The sequence below is a fragment of the Microcebus murinus genome, chromosome 2 (genome assembly GCF_040939455.1).
Source record: "Microcebus murinus isolate Inina chromosome 2, M.murinus_Inina_mat1.0, whole genome shotgun sequence".
NCBI classification, from domain to species: Eukaryota; Metazoa; Chordata; class Mammalia; order Primates; family Cheirogaleidae; genus Microcebus; species Microcebus murinus.
Window position 1 is genome coordinate 13,653,881 of NC_134105.1, and position 18,327 is coordinate 13,672,207.

The following is an 18,327-nucleotide window of genomic DNA, read 5'->3' on the forward strand; positions in this document are numbered from 1 at the left end:
TAATCCTTTCTAGCTCACAGTAATACAGGCTGAGCATCCCAAATCCAAAAATCTAAAATGCTCCAAAATCCAAAAGGTTTTGGGCACTGACATGACACTCAAAGGAAATAATAATTTGGAACGTTTTAGGTTTTGGATATATGGATTAGGAATGCTGAACCAGTATGAGGCAAACATTCCAAAATCTGGAAAAATATCTGAACCCCAAAACACTTCTGGTCCCAAGCATTTTGCATAAGAGATACTCAACCTATACTTCCACCTACCTAATATTTCAAGCCATAAACTTCAAAGTCATCCCTGATTTTCATCACTTTCATATACACTATATAATTTAATTGTTATGTCTACTATTATTTCTTTTAGCTACAATGTAAAGTGTTAGATGCTATTAGATATCCACATGGAAGCAGTAAGTAGCCTGTTGAACATATGAGTGTAAGCTCAAGAAAGGGGTCAGGGCAAGAGAATAGAGAATCCACAAGTAGGTTCATATCAACATTCCAGGTAGCATCTAAGCTAATTATCAAAACTAGGAAATGAAAAGATGAGAAAGTTTGAAATTTATAAACAGAGAGAACACAAAAGCTAAAGTCCAAAATTTATTTCTGGATCAATGTGGTCAATGTTAATTGCTAAATACTCAAGACTATGTTCACTCTATGTAATCAATATGGTTTGTTTCTCTACTTATAATTCTAAAAGAAAAAAACAAGACGATCAGAGAATAAATCAATAATGTCCTAAATTAAAACTAAACCAGGCCAGGCGCGGTGGCTCACGCCTGTAATCCTAGCACTCTGGGAGGCCGAGGCGGGTGGATTGCTCGAGGTCGCGAGTTCGAAACCAGCCTGAGCGAGAAAAGAAATAATTAGCCAGGCATGGTGGCACATGCCTGTAGTCCCAGCTACTCGGGAGGCTGAAGCAAGAGGATCGCTTGAGCCCAGGAGTTCGAGGTTGCTGTGAGCTAGGCAGACGCACTCTACCCAGGGTGACAGAATGAGACTCTATCTCAAAAAAATAAATAAAATAAAATAAAAACAAGATTTCAGTCCATACACATACCTACTTAATTCTTCTAAATGGTTAAATAGTAGTTCATGGTATATGTAAGTACATCCTTTTTAACCATTAATTTTTAAAAAGTTGGCTGAGTGTGGTGGCTCACACCTGTAATCCTAGCATTCTGGGAGGCCGAGGCAGGTGGTTCGTTTGAGCTCAGGAGTTCAAGACCAGCCTGAGCAAGAGCAAGACCCCGTCTCTACTAAAAATAGAAAGAAAATTATTTGGACAGCTAAAAATATATATAAAAAATTAGCCGGGCATGGTGGCACATGCCTGTAGTCCCAGCTACTTAGGAGGCTGAGGCAGAAGGATCACTAGAGCCCAGAAGTCTGAGGTTGCTGTGAGCTAGGCTGATGCCACAAGGCACTCTAGCCCAGGCAACAGAGTAAGACCCTGTCTCAAAAAAAAAAAAAGTTAACTCCTTAATGAAAAGAACTTTATTACCTACTATTTTGAAAGCCAAATATGTATGCATAAACATAAAATAAAAACAAACATGCTGTTATTAAATTTCAGAAATGTCAAATAAATTAGAACAGCTCAAAAAGTGGAGACAGCAGTTATACAATATCAAAAGTAAACTGACATTCAGAAAAGATTCTTAATAGAATAATTCATAAATAACTAGTGATAAATAATATATAAACGGAAGCTTTATTATAAGTATCAAAAGAAATTTCTGAACAGCTAGAAATAAAAATAGAAATATCATTCAACACAGCAATAGCATTGTTGGGCATCTATCCAAAAGAACATAAGTCACTCTATTATAAAGACATCTGCACCCAAATGTTTATAGCAGCACAATTCACTATTGCACGGTCATGGAAACTACCCAAGTGCCCGTCAAATCATGAGTGGATAACTAAAATGTGGTATATGCTCACAATGGAATATTATTCAATCCTATGAAACGACAGTGAGCTAGCACCGTTTATGCTATCCTGCATTAAGCTTAAGTCCATAATACAAAGCGAGATGACACAAGATCTGGAAAGTGGGGTACACATCTACTCGCCATCAAATTGGTACTGACTGACTAAAACTATGGTCCTCAAAAAATGGTAGTGTTCAACAGGGTTTGGGGGGGGACCCACATCTTAAGGATGTGGCGAGCATTGTGGGGGGAAGGGATTACCTCTATCCCTTTTTAGGGAGAGGCAAAGATATACACTGTAACCAAAATGTTTTAAAAAAAATCTGTTATTGGGAGGTGAGCAGGTGGAAGGGGGGAGGAGGGGAAGGGTATGTACTTCCATGGTGGGTGCAGTGCGCACCACCTGGAGGCTGGACACGCTTGAAGCTCTGGCATAGCAGGGTGGGGGAGGGGAGCAGGGGCAAGATATGTAACCCTAACAATAATTGTACCCCCATAATATGAGGTAATAAAAAAAAAAGAAATTTCCAAAGAATTTGAAAGTGAGTTAGTTGATATTTATCATTTGTCTAATAAAGTCATTTTACTCTATTTTGTTGTATTTCTTGACAGTAGGCATACTTTAGCAACCACTATCACCCCATATTACCTTGCGCGTAGTAAGTGCAACTGATTGATTTTCAAAACTAGTTAATTAAATTCATATAAGATATAAAGATAAATTGAAAATTCACTTTAGCTTGACTTAGTAGCCAAAATAAATGACTGATCTAATATAAGAAACATGTTAACCCATATAATCCGATGAGTCCTCACGTTCCACAGAAGGTTCCAAAGATAAAAACTGTATCCACTGCTACCATCTGCAAAACCTGGCATTTAAAAAGCACTAGAGTTATCTCCCAAATGCTACTCTCTCCTATAAATCAAAGATAAGTAATTTCTAAAAATAATTTGACAATAATCTATAACTGCAATAATTTTGGAGCAACCCTGTTAAAATTATACATTCTACATAAATATTTTACATGCAAATATTAAAAACAAAGCACTATGTCCAACTACATAGCTATGGCTAAGTAAAAAGAGGACATATAAACAAATATTAACAGTATTTAAAACATGGGTAATTATATTACAAGTCTTTTATCCTGTAATTTTAGAAGTTTTATATGATGTATTTTTATTAGTTTATTACAGGGCTTTAACTTTTCTATTATAATTAAATTAGACATTCCAAAGATGACACTGCATAAGCATTTATGATAAATAACATTTTAAAAGTAACACTATCAAAATGAAAACCATAAGCATTTTATTTAAGACCACAATAAGTTTGTTCAGATAGAGTTTCAAATGAATAGTAAGAGTAGTTAGTAGTTTCCTCATCCAAGTTGTAAAAGTAGAGTGGTGATCATAGTGGCAGCTGCTGCTAAATATGTGAGTCATGATTACACACCAGGCTCTAGCAGTTTTAAATGGATTTGTCTCATTTGACTTTCATAATAACCTTTAAAGATGAGTGGTATTATCTCCACTTCACTAATGAGGAAGGAAACTGAGGTGCAAAGAATCTAAGAAATCTGCCCAATGACACCACACACAGTTGCTATGTGGAAGAACCAGTATCTGAATCCCTTTGATCTGATTCCAGATCCACTTAGCCACTGTTAAGATTCTGCTCCCCAAGTAACCTGTAAACTCCAATCATCTGCTAATATAACAAACATCAAAGTATTTACATAATTTAAATCTTATCATGTCGTTTCCATACCAGAAACCCTTCAACAGTTCCTTTTGTACATCAAATAAAATCCAAATGCCTTATCAGACCCTTACAAAATTATCATGACCTAGACACTGTGTTAGCCTCTAGAATTGCTCTGTAGCCATATGCAGCTATTTATATTTCAATTAATGAAAATTAAATAAAATTTAAAATTCAGTTCCTTCAGATGAGCTAGCCACATTTCAAGTACTCAACAGCCATGTTTCCACTGGACAGCATGGTTCTGAGCCTCCAATTACCAGGAGAGCATCTCCCACCTGAAAGCACTGGCACCACTGCAACATGTACTTGGAAGGCTCACATTCTTCATCCTCATCCATGAAGAGAGCCGATACCTCTTCATGGTTCAGGTATCACCTAAAATGCCACCTTCTCAGGCTTTACTTTCATATCTAAATAGAAATTACTATTATCAATTTTAAACCCTGTCTCTCTCCTCCAAGCACTTACTACAATTTTTAATATTGTTTACATTGACATGTTTTTCTACCAGCACCTAGTATAGTACCATAGAGAATATTTAACAAATACTATCTAGACAAATAAATGTTAACAATATTAACTAGTCTTAATAGGTTTATCTAACACTAAAGAAAAATCTAGGTCAGACATTCTCAACAGTGTCATATTTTGGGTTGGATAATTCCTTGTTGTAAGACTGTTCTGTGTACTTGGATATTTAGCTACCTGGCCTCTACCTACGAAATGACAGTAGCACTCATATGTCTTCACTCACCCCATACCTGGACACCCCAGCCACCAGCCAACTGTGGCACTCAGAAACATCTCCAGACATTACAAAATGTCCCCAGTGGGGCAAAATCACCTCCAGGTGAAAAACACTGACTTAGATAATTTCAAATGGTTGGACAATTCTGAGGTAAACATTATAGCAATGCCCAAGATTAAGAAAATATTTAAATGCTATTTTCATGTCTTAAATTTTTGCCACATATAAGAATCTGGATTTTTAAATGCTACTGGAGAAATGACAATAATAATTTATATACATACAGTCTTCTTACAACCAAATCTGTTTTGGCATAACAAGCAAGAAAATTTCATTAACTTTTCCATACTGAATAATTAAAAAATATTAAACAGGAAAAATATTCTTAAAAAGGCTAAAAAAGTCCTTTAAAAATTCCTAGTTACTATGTTCTTACAAAACTAAAAAACGAGTAATTAAGCCTTTGCTAATTTTATAAACAAAATATAATATCATTTTATCCATGTTAAACATACTTGATATACCTAATTTCCTCTGTTGTAAATTATAAAATATCACTTTTGACCTATAAAATTAACAATGTTTAAAAATGCAAAAACCTGAAGCTGTCAAAACAATGAAAAGGACACACTCCTATACTACTCACAGTACTGTAGCCTGCCATAACTGAGCAATATGTCAAAATATGAAGTATTATATATATTAATATATATACATATACTGTGTGTATATATACATATATTATATGTATATTCTCACTAATTCTGTTTATGCGAATTGTACTCTATGGAAATAATCCTAGAGTAAAAAATACACACATATATATGTATGAATATATATTATGTATACATATATAGATATACACACATATCCATATCACCAAATTATTTAAAATAGAAAATAAAAAAGAGGAAAGATGTAAGCTGAACACTAGCTTATAAACTTACCATTGATGTAAATTATGATTCAATTCCTTGCAAAGCTACTTAAGCTGTTCAAGTTATTATTAGAAATGCTGTGTAATAATATGAAAAATCATTTGTAATACAATGTTGTATAAAGAAAGAAAACTGCCTGTAATCCTAGCTCTTGGGAGGCCGAGGCGGGCGGATTGCTCAAGGTCAGGAGTTCAAAACCAGCCTGAGCAAGAGCGAGACCCCGTCTCTACTATAAATAGAAAGAAATTAATTGGCCAACTAATATATATAGAAAAAATTAGCCGGGCATGGTGGCGCATGCCTGTAGTCCCAGCTACCTGGGAGGCTGAGGCAGAAGGATCACTCCAGCCCAGGAGTTTGAGGTTGCTGTGAGCTAGGCTGATGCCACGGCACTCACTCTAGCCTGGGCAACAAAGTGAGACTCTGTCAAAAAAAAAAAAAAAAGACAGAAAGAAAGACAGAAAGAAAGACAGAAAGAAAGACAGACAGACAGACAGACAGACAGACAGACAGACAGACAGACAGACAGAAAGAAAGAAAGAAAGAAAGAAAGAAAGAAAGAAAGAAAGAAAGAAAGAAAGAAAGAAAGAAAGAAAGAAAACTAACAAATCGTATAATCATTGTAATGTAAATTATGTTTACTGAAAACCAAACATTAATGTTAGGGAAAAAATAGTATATGGAACATGTGATTAAAATAGCCCTAAGGGTTATTTAACATTTTCTTCTAGGAACAAACTACTGATGCACACAATATAGATAAATGGCAAAATTATTATGCTGAGTAAAAAAAAGTGTGTACTGCATGATCCCATTTATATAAAAATCTAAAAAATATAAACAGGGCCGGGCATGGTGGCTCACGCCTGTAATCCTAGCACTCTGGGAGGCCAAGGCGGGTGGATTGCTTGAGGTCAGGAGTTCAAAATCAGCCTGAGCAAGAGCGAGACCCCGTCTCTACTATAAATAGAAAGAAATTAATTGGCCAACTAATATATATAGAAAAAATTAGCCAGGCATGGTGGCGCATGCCTGTAGTCCCAGCTACTTGGGAGGCTGAGGCAGTAGGATTGCTTGAGCCCAGGAGTTTGAGGTTGCTGTGAGCTAGGCTGACTCCATGGCACTCACTCTAGCCTGGACAACAAAGCAAGGCTTTCTCTCAAAAAAATAAATAAATAAAAATTAAAAATATAATTGAATCCATAATGGCAGAAAGCAGATCAATGGTGGGAAAAGGTGAAAAGGAAGGACTAGAAAGAGGCACAAGGAAATTTTTGAAACTGAATGATACAGAAATTTCCTTGATTGCAGTGAAGTATTATAGTGGGTATATACATGTGTCACATCTTACCAAACTGTACACTTTAAAATACATATATCAAATATACCTCAATAAAACTGTTTTAAAAGAAAGTGCTGGAAGCAAAAAGACAATAATCACCACCATGAAAACACAGAAAAGTATAAAACTCACTAGTAAAGCAGATACATTAAGGAGAAAGAAAAAAACATAAAATAAAGCCTTATCACTACAGAAAACCACCAAACCATAATGATAAACAATAAGACAGGGAGGAACAAAGGATATACAAAACAATCAGAAAACAACAAAGTAAATGGAGTAAGTACACATCAATAATAACTTTCAATGCAATGGATTAAATTCCCTACTTAAAAAAACAGACTGGCTGAATAATTTTTTTAAATAATGATCCAACTACATGCTACCTACAAGAAATTCACTTTATCTATAAAGACACACTTAGACTGAAAGTGAAGAGATAAAAAAATATATTCCAAGCAAACAAAAACCAACACTAACCATGAGCAGTTATATACACATCACATAAAACAGACTATAAGTCAAAAACTACAAAGAAACAAAGAAGGTCATTATATAAAGACATCTATTCAACAAGAGGAAATAACAATTGTAAATATATATGCATCCAACAATGGAGAACCCAGAGATATAAAGCAAAAATTATTTGATCTAAAAGGAGATATAAATTATAATAAAATAATAGCTGGGGACTTCAATACCCCACTCTTAGCCTTAGAGAGATTAAACACAGCGAAAAATCAACAAAGAAACATTGGTTTTAAACTGCATTTTAAACCACCTAACAGACATATACAAAGCATTTCATCCAACAGCTGTAGCATATACATTCTTTTCATCAGTACATGGAACATTCTCCGGGACAGACCACGTTAGGCCACAAAAAAAGACTCAATAAATTTAAAAGAACTGAAATCATACTATCTCTTTAGATCACACAACATAAAACTAGGAATCAATAACAAGAGGAACTTTGTAAACCATACAAATACATGGAAATTAAACAACATGCTCCTGAACAACCAATGAGTCAATGAAGAAGTACAAAATTTAAACATTTTTTGAAACAAATGACAACAGAAATGCAATATACTAAAAACTATGGGATACAATAAAAACAGTATTAAGAGAAAAGTTTTATACCAACACATCCTTACATCTTCAAAGTAGAAAGATTTTAAATAAACAACCTAACGATGCATCTCAGGGAACTAGAGAAGAACAAATCAAACCAAAAATGGGTAGAAACAAGCAATAAATATCAGAGCAAAAATAAATGAGATTGAAATTTCAAAAAATGACCACTAAGAACTTGGTTTTTTGAAAAGATAAACAAAATTGTCAAAAGAAAAAAGAACATAATAAATAAAATCAGAAACAAAAAAGGATACATTACAACTGATATCACAGAAATACAAAGGATCATTAGAGACTATTAAAATTACACACCAATGAATTGGAAAACCTAACAAAAATGTTTAAATTTCTGGGCATATACAACCTACCAAGACTGAACCAGGAAGAAACAGAAAACCTCAACAGACCAATTACCAATAATAAGATTGAATCAGTAATAAAAAGTCTTCTATCAAAGAAAAGATCATAACCTGATGACATCACTGCTAAATTCCAACAAACATTTAAAGAAGAATAAATATCAATTCTTCTCAAATTCTTCCAGACAAGAGAAAAGGAAGAAATTTTTCCCAATTCATTCTACAAATCCATCATTACCCTAATCCAAATATTAGACAAAGACAAAGACACTGGGGAAAAAAAACAAAAAACCTATAGGCCACTATCACTGAAGAACATAACTGTAAAAGTCTTCAACAAAATACTAGCAAACAATATCCAATAGAATATTTAAAAAATCACTAGCCATGATCAAGTAGGATTTATCACAAGTATGCAAAGATGGTTCAACATACGCAAATCAATAAACATGATATATCACATCAACAGAATGAAAGACAAAAACCACATGATCATTTCAATACATGAGATTGTATTCCACCACATTTAAAAAAAATAAACCCCTTCAAAGACCAGTGAAAACTAGAACATAAAGAAAAATAAATAAATAAATAAATAAACCCTTAAGAAACTAGGTACAGGAGCATACCTCAACACAATAAAGGCCATTACATGACAAACTCACAACTAATATTATATTTAATGGGAAAAAGTTGATAGCTTTTCCTCTAGAACTAGAAGAAGACAATGATGACAACTCTCATCACTGAACACTGTACTGGAAGTCTTGGCCAGACCACTTAGGCAAGAGAAAGAAATAAAGGGCATATTCTCTTCTGGAAGCTATGCCATTAAAAACATTAAAAAAAAAAAAAACTTTAAAAATAAAAGAAATAAAGGGCATAGAAATTGGAAAATACAAAGTCAAATTGTCCTTCTTGGTATACAATATAATCTTATAAATAGAAAACTCTAAAAAGCTCTATCAAAACACTCTTAGATTTCATAAATTCAGTAAAGTTGTTGCAGGATATAAAATTAATATACAAAAAGAAATAGAGTTTCTATACACCAACATCAAACCAGAGAAAAAGAATTTTTAAAAAAGCAATCCCATTTACAATCGCTACAAAAAAAACATACCTAGGAATAAATTATCTAAGAGGTGAAACCTCTCTACAAGGAAAGCTATAAAACACTGATGGAAGAAATTGAAGAAGTAACCAAAAATATGGAAAGATATACCCTGTTCATGGATTGGAAGAATTAATACGGTGAATATGACCACACTACCAAAAGCTCTCTACAAATTCAATGTAATCTCAATCAAAACACAAAATCAGGCCGGGCGTGGTGGCTCACGCCTGTAATCCTAGCACTCTGGGAGGCCGAGGCGGGCGGATTGCTCGAGGTCAGGAGTTCAAAACCAGCCTGAGCAAGAACGAGACCCCATCTCTACTATAAATAGAAAGAAATTAATTGGCCAACTAATATATAGAGAAAAAAAAATTAGCTGGGCATGGTGACGCATGCCTATAGGTAGTCCCAGCTGCTCAGGAGGCAGAGGCAGCAGGATTGCTTGAGCCCAGGAGTTGGAGGTTGCTGTGAGCTAGGCTGACGCCACAGCACTCACTAGCCTAGGCAACAAAGCGAGACTCTGTCTCAAAAAAAAAAAAAAAAACACAAAATCATTGACAGAAATCGAGGAACATACCAAAATTTGTATGGAACCACAGAAGACCCCAAAATAGCCAAAGCAATCCTAAGCAAAAAGCTATAGTAACCAAAACAGCATGGTATTGGCATAAAAATGGAAACAAAGTCAAAACAACAGACTAGTGAACCAAGAAACAAAACCATGTACTTGGCCAGGGACAGTGGCTCATGCCTGTAATCCTAGCACTCTGGGAGACCGAGGTGGGCAGATCGTTTGAGCTCAGGAGTTCCAGAGCAGCCTGAGCAAGAGTAAGACCCTGTCTCTACTAAAAATAGAAAGAAATTAATTGGCCAACTAAAAATATATAGAAAAAAAAAAATTAGCTGGGCATGGTGGCACATGCCTGTAATCCCAGCTACTTGGGAGGCTGAGGCAGAAGGATTGCTTGAGCCCAGAAATCTGAGGTTGCTGTGAGCTAGGCTGACGCCACAACACTCTAGCCCCAGCAACAGAGTGAGACTGTCTCAAAAAAAACACAAAAAACCCATGTACTTTCTGCCAACTCATTTTTGACAAAGGTACCAAGAACATACACTGGGAAAGGACAATTTCTTCAATAAATGGTGCTGGGAAAACCAGATATTCAAATGCAGAAAACTGGGCCCCTATCTCTCACCATATACAAAAATCAAATCAAAATGAGCTATGCACAATGGCTCGTGCCTGTAATCCCAGCACTTTGGGAGGTCAAGGCGAGGAGATTATTTGAAGCCTGAAGTTCGAGACCAGCCTGGGCAACATAGCCAGCCAGATCTCTTCTTTATAAAATTGTTTTTTAAAAATTAGCCATGTAGACCGCCCACGGTGGCTCACACCTGAAATTCTGGCACTCTGGAAGTCCGAGGCAGGAGGATTGCTCGAGGTCAGGAGTTCGACAACAGCCTGAATAAGAATGAGACCCCATCTCTACTAAAAGTAGAGAGAAATTATCTGGACAACTAAAAATATATATATAAAAAAAAATTAGCCAGGCATGGTGGCACATGCCTGTAGTCCCAGCTACTTGGGAGGCTGAAGCAGAAGGATCGCTTAAGCCTAGAAGTTTGAGGTTGCTATGAGCTAGGCTAACACCACAGCACTCTAGCCCGGGCAACAGAGTGAGACTCTGTCTCCAGAAAAAAAAAAAAATTAGCCTTGCATGGTTGGCATGCACCTGTAGTTCCAGCTACTAGGGGAGAAGGAAGGCTGAGTCAGGAAAATCACTTAAGCCTAGGAGTTTGAGGCTGTAGTGAACTATGACTGTGTTACTACACTCCAGCCTGGGTGACAGAGTGAGACTCTGTCTCTTATAAAAAAAATAATAAGATGGATTAAAGACTTAAACATAAAACCTGAAACCATAAAACTACTAGAAGAAAACACTGGGGAAATACTTCAGAGCACTGGCTTGGACAAAGATTTTTTAGATAAAACCTAAAAAGCATAGAAACAAAAGCAAAAATAGACAATGAGATTATGTTAGACTAAAAAAGCTTCTGAACAGCAAAGGAAACAACAGAGTGAAAAGGCAACCTACAAAATGGGAGAAAATTTCTGCAAACTATCCATCCAACAAGGTATTAATAACCAGAATATATAAGGAACACAATTCAATAGCAAAAAACAAACAAAAAAACCAAATTATTCCATTTAAAAATGGGCAAATGATCTAAATAGACATTTCTCAAAAGGAAGCATACAAATGGCCAAAAGGCAGATGAAAAAATGCTCACCATCACTAATCATCAGGGAATTGCAAATCAAAACTACAATGATATCATCTAACTGCAGTTAAAATGGTTATTATTAAACAAAACACAGCTGGGCATGGTGGCTCACACCTGTAATCCTAGCACTCTGGTAGGCAGAGGCAGGAGGATCGCTTGAGGTCAGGAGTTCAAGATCAGCCTCAGCAAGAGCGAGACCCCATCTCTACTAAAAAATAGAAAGAAATGAGCTAGGCAACTAAAAATAGAAAAAAATTATCTGGGCATGTTGACGCACACCTGTAATCCAGGCTATTCAGGAGGCTGAGGCAGAAGTATTGCTCGATCCCAGGAGTTCAAGGTTGCAGTGAGCTATGATGAGGCCAAAGCACTCCAGCCTGGGTGATACAGTGAGACCATGTCTCAAAAGGAAAAAAAACAGATACTAGCATGGATTCAGAGAAGGACAACATGACTACACTCCTGATGGAAATGTAAATTACTACATTATGGAGGTTCCAGAAAAAACTAAATCAATCTAACATATGATTCAGAAATCCCACTGATAGGCAAAAGAAATCAGTATATCAGAAATAGCTGCATGTCCATGTTTATTGCAGCAGTATTAAAATAGCCAAGATATGAAATCAACTTAAGTATCCATAACTGATGAATGAATAATGAAAATGTGGTATATAAACACAATGGAATACTATTCAACTGTAAAAAAAGGAATGAAATCCTGCCCTTTGCAGTAAAATGGATCTAACTGGAGGTCACTATGTTAAGTGAATTACGCTAGGCTAGGCATAGAAAGTCAAATATTTCTATTCTCATTCATATGTGGGAGCTGAAAAAAGATTGAATCAAGGTGGAGAGTAGAATGATGGTTACCAGAGACTGGGAGGGTGAGAGGGACAGATATACGAGAGGTTGGCTAATAGATGCAAAAATACAGTTAGAAGGAATAAATTGGGGGGATATGGGCAATATACATAACCTTAACATTTGTACCCCTATAATATGCTGAAATTTTAAAAAAGGAATAAATTCTAGTGTTAAATAGCAAAGTAGGGTGACTACAACAATAATTTATTGTATATTTCACAATAGCTAGAAGATTTAAAATGTTCCCAACACAAAGAAATGATAAATGTTTAAGGTGATAAATATCCTAATTACCCTAATTTGATCATCACACATTGTATGCAGCCATCAAAATAACAAATTACCAATAAATATAAATAATTACTATGTACCAAATTTTAAAAGCTGAGGAGTAAAAATAAATAAAATGGTCCTACAAAAAGTATAAGCAAACAAATTAATTCAACCAATGTATTTACCATTGTAAAAAATAATTAAGTATTATTCTGTGCTAGATGATAGGATAATTAGGTAGATTTAAAACTGGCTTGACAATATTGCCTAAGGAGTATTGATCAACCCAAGATAAATTTTGTTTCTGGAGAAGTGTCTCCACTGATACCTTGGCCTACTCAATACTTACCAGTGACTTAGAAAAAGTATGATTTTCTAATTAGATTATATAAAGTTATGTAATCAAAACTTTCTAACAGAATCAAAACTTTCTAACTTTCAAAACAGAATCAAAACTTTCTAAATAAAGTGTAAATTGGCTAAAAGGATCATTAAATTTAATGGTATTAGAGAGCAATTTATTTATTAGGGAGTAATTTAAATAATTTATTAATAGGAATTTTTCATAAGCATTTAATAAGACAATCCTTCCCATTTCTTAAAATACAGACTGCTACTTCTTGTAGTAATGTCATCATTCCATTAGTTCATCTCTGCAAATACATTAAAAATACTAGCCTGACAGTTATAAAAGCTAATTTCTCTTTTTAAAAAGTATGTAAGACAAAACTATGTAACATAGGTAAAATTCTACAGTATATATTACAGAAGCATGCCAATATAAGAAAGTTATCAATTAATATATTTCAAATTAACATATTCCTTTTTAGTTCTGCCATTTCCCTATACCTTATAATATATATATATATTGCTCTAATTAGAGTTTAAAATATATTTCCTTTTTTCTTTTGTTCATATGATCAATCACTCAATTAGGATAATGAAGACATGAGCTTCTCTCTCATCCTAATAAATATTCCAAGAACAAACTTCTACAAACCAGGTTAAAATAAATACAAAATAACCAGCCTCAAACATCTACCATGCATGCATTCCAAAAGCTGAGTTGATCTACTGATGCTTCTCTTTGATTATCAGCAGAAAACCTATCTAAAAAGGCTGATAACAGGGCATAAAGCCTATGTACCAAATACAAAAAAAAGCAAAATCTCTGTTTAATTTTTAAAGACTTGCCAGGAGTCTTACCTGCCTTTCAAGGAATTTAACCTACTCAATAAAAGTGACATCTGGGTACCATATGCTGAGGCAGTAGGTGGTGAACTGAGGGTTAGCCTTTATTTTATGACACAGAAATGATGCTAATGAACCTAGATGCTAGAGGAATAATAACCAATACATAATCCTGGGGCTGAGAAAAGGAAAGACTAGGGACTTCAAAGCACTGGTCAACCACTTTGCTATTCATTCAGTTTATAGTGTGTACAACAACATTGAAAGTAAAATTACTAACAGTGAAAACAATTTATAAAAAAGTAGACACCATCATACTTTAAGGTAAATTGTTCTGCCTCATCCTTCCAGAATAGGCACAATGTATTATATACACACACACACTTTTGTAACTCATCAAAGGGCTACATATATGGCAGTAGCTTTAAATAGTAAAAATCAAATTAGAACAAACTCCAAAAACAAATTCAAAAATGTAGATTCAAACATTTCATGTAAACTATAGCAGGCACTGTGCTATCACTAACAGCATAACAAAGTAATTACATTTCTAGGAAATGATTCTATTAAAAACTCCAAAATACAGAAAAGGCTTTAAATTGAATGAAGTAATTTATACCAGCAAAAAATGGAAACAACCTAATGCTTAACTCCAACCAAAATATTTACATATATTAAGTTGATTTTATCTCAACAAAAACCCTGCTCCTTACTCAGTGTTATCTCCACAAATAGGACATTAACTCAGTTGTTAAGCCAAGATCCATGACATCATCCTTTACTCTATTCTCTCAATTACATCTCACATCTAAGACATCATCATCATATCCCACTGACTTTCCCTTAAAAATATATACCAAATCTGACTAGTCATCTCCTTTACTGCTACCACTTCAAAGCAAGCCACAATAATCTTTTATCTGTACTACAGTAACCCCTTAACTGATCTCCTTGCTTCCACTTCACCACCACCCACCATCGCAACCACCTGCCTTCATCACAGTCTACTCTCCACATAGTAGCTACAGTGACCTTTTTTTTTTTTTTTTTTTTTTTTTGAGACAGAGTCTCACTTTGTTGTCCAGGCTAGAGTGAGTGCCGTGGCGTCAGCCTAGCTCACAGCAACCTCAAACTCCTGGGCTTGAGTGATCCTTCTGCCTCAGCCTCCCGAGTAGCTGGGACTACAGGCATGCGCCACCATGCCCGGCTAATTTTTTATATATATATCAGTTGGCCAATTAATTTCTTTCTATTTATAGTAGAGACGGGGTCTCGCTCTTGCTCAGGCTGGTTTTGAACTCCTGACCTTGAGCAATCCGCCCGCCTCGGCCTCCCAAGAGCTAGGATTACAGGCGTGAGCCACAGCACCCGGCCTTACAGTGACCTTTTAAAAGGAAACTCAGATCTATTACACTTCACATTTCATTGGCTTTCCATTACATCTACATGAAAAAGCATTATCATTGAGCAAGAGCGAGACCCCATCTCTACTAAAAATAGAAAAAAATTAACTGGCCAACTAAAAATATACAGAAAAAATTAGCCGGACACAGTAGCGCGTGCCTGTAGTCCCAGCTATTCGGGAGGCTGAGGCAGGCGGATTGCTTGAGTACAAGAGTTTGAGGTTGCTGTGAGCTAGGCTGACGCCTCAGCACTCAAGCCCTACAACAGAGCAACACTCTGTCTCAAAAGAAAAAAAAAGCATTATCGTTTCCATGGTCTATAAAACCCCACATGATCTGAAGCCCAAAATTCAACCTTTCTCCACTCCAGCCACACTGTTTCTCCCTTGTATTTCTAAGTCCGCTGCAATCTCAGGTCTTCTACACTATTGTTTGTTGTACCAAAACTGCTTTTTCCCTAGAAATTTTCTTAGGTTTTTCAAAGAGACCTACTCTGAGAGCCTTAAAATAAACTAGTCTTTTCTCTACCCTTTTTATCCTGCACATTTTCATCAAGGCACTTATAATTACCCAATAGCATACTGTGAATGTATTTGCTTCCTGTTGCTCTATCCCACAAAGATGTAGCTCATGAGGGCTGAGAGTTTGCTTTGCTCATTACTATATCCCAAACACTTGAACACTGCCTGACACACATCAAAAGCTTAACAAGTATATGTCCCATGTTAAGTGATTAAATACTTATAATAAAATAACATACAGGCCAGCCACGGTGGCTCACGCCTGTAATCCTAGCACTCTGGGAGGCAGAGGCAAGAGGATCACTTGAGGTCAGAAGTTTGAAACCAGCCTCAGCAAGAGTGAGACCCCTGTCTCTATGAAAAACAAAAAATTAGCCTCTATCAAAACCAGAAAAAATTAGCCAGGCGTGGTGGGAGGCTGAGGCAGGAGGCTCACTTAATCCAAGGAGTTTGAGGTTACAGTGAGCTGTGATAATGCCACTGCACTCTACCTAGGGTGACAGTATGAGCATCTATCTCAAAAAAAAAAATTTTTTTTATTGAAGAAATTCTATTTAAGAAATGGCATAGAGGGTGGTCGCGGTGGCTCACGCCTGTAATCCTAGCACTCTGGGAGGCTGAGGCGGGCAGATGGTATGGGCTCAGGAGTTCGAAATCAGCCTGAGCAAGAACGAGACCCCGCCTCTACTAAAAATATAAAGAAAGTAATTGGCCAATGAAAAATATATAGAAAAAATTAGCCGGGCATGGTGGCGCATGCTTGTAGAGTCCCAGCTACTCAGCAGGCTGAGGCAGGAGGATCACTTGAGCCCAAGAGTTTGAGGTTGCTGTGAGGTAGGCTGACACCATGGCACTCTAGCCGGGGCAACAGAGAGACTGTCTCAAAAAAAAATAAAATAAATAAAGGCATAGAGAAAGTTAATATAAAGAACCAGAATAAAGCCTCTTATACAGAGTCTATAACACAGAAAAAGACAAACTATAACCCAATAACAGTTACAGTTATTGTCTAATTTACTTTCCTTTCTTTTACTTATCTCAATTTTAAAAATGAAAATTCAATGGGGATGGTATACTTTTATAATTAGAAAAAAACTATCATATCTTTAGACTTATGTCTGACAAAAATGATGTTTGCCTTTTGCCCAGTACTTAAAAAAGATTATGACCTAGAGGAAGTTGAAGCTACCAAAAAAAAATAAATAAATAAAATGTGGACTGAAGATTTGAATGTGGACTGAAGATTCCCAATTACTAGGCGACCAGATAATATATTATCCAAACTTGGTCAATTTTAAGAGTGAAAGAGGCTGTAGAAGTAATTAATTGGTGTTTAACTGATCTACAACACGTGTAAACTGAGCCTTGTTTCTGGCAAACCACAAAAAATGATAATCCTACCGATTACATGCATGATACTCTTTAAAATCAGTTTAAAAGCCCCAAAACTGGACCAGGTGCATTGGCTCACACCTGTAATCCCAACACTTTGAGAGGCTGAGGCAAGAGGCCTTAAGTGAGAGGATCACTTGAGGCCAAGAGTTCAAGACTAGCCTGGGCAACACAGCAAAATCCTGTCTCTACAAAAAAAAATTTAAAAAGAAATTAGCTAGGCACAGTCGCATACACCTGTACTTCCAGCTACTCAAGAGGCTGAGTGGGAGAATCCCTTGGGCTCAGGAGTTTGAGGCTACAGTAAGCTATGATCATACCACTGCACTCAGTCTAGGCAACAGACCAAGACATTGTCTCAAAACAAAACAAAAAACCCAGAACCCATCTATCCATTCTTCACTTCAGTTCATAAACCCTAACACATATGTTACATTGGACTGACTACTGGTCATTCCATTAACCACACTTTTGAATCTTTACTTCCTAGAAGGCCTTTTCTTCCCTCCTCTGCCTAGAGAAATCCTCTACCTTCCAGCTTAAGTGTTGCGTTCTTAATGAAGTGAGCTCTTCCTTACCCATATAACAACATGTTCCTATCTCTAATCAAAGGTTCATAAACTGGAGCTTACAGATGGCATGATGGAGAACTGTGAAACTCTGAAATTATATGTAAACAATGGGTATATGTTCTTGAAGGAGAGAGCAATATAACTACTCTCAGATTTTCAAAATAAAACATAAATCAAGCCGGGCGCGGTGGCTCACGCCTGTAATCCTAGCACTCTGGGAGGCTGAGGCGGGCGGATTGCTCGAGGTCAGGAGTTCGAAACCAGCCTGAGCAAGAGCGAGACCCCGTCTCTACTAGAAATAGAAAGAAATTAATTGGCCAACTAATATATATATAAAATTAGCCGGGCATGGTGGCGCAAGCCTGTAGTCCCAGCTACCCGGGAGGCTGAGGCAGCAGGATTGCCTGAGCCCAGGAGCTTGAGGTTGCTGTGAGCTAAGCTGACGCCACGGCACTCACTCTAGCCTGG

The 18,327-nt window shown here is 36.2% G+C and overlaps 1 protein-coding gene across 23 annotated transcripts in view; it reads right to left on the reverse strand.

Annotated features, from left to right (window-relative positions):
* Positions 1 to 18,327, reverse strand: part of EIF4G3 (eukaryotic translation initiation factor 4 gamma 3) — a 352,113-nt gene that overhangs the window by 224,041 nt on the left and 109,745 nt on the right. The gene's annotated exons all lie outside the window — the stretch shown is intronic.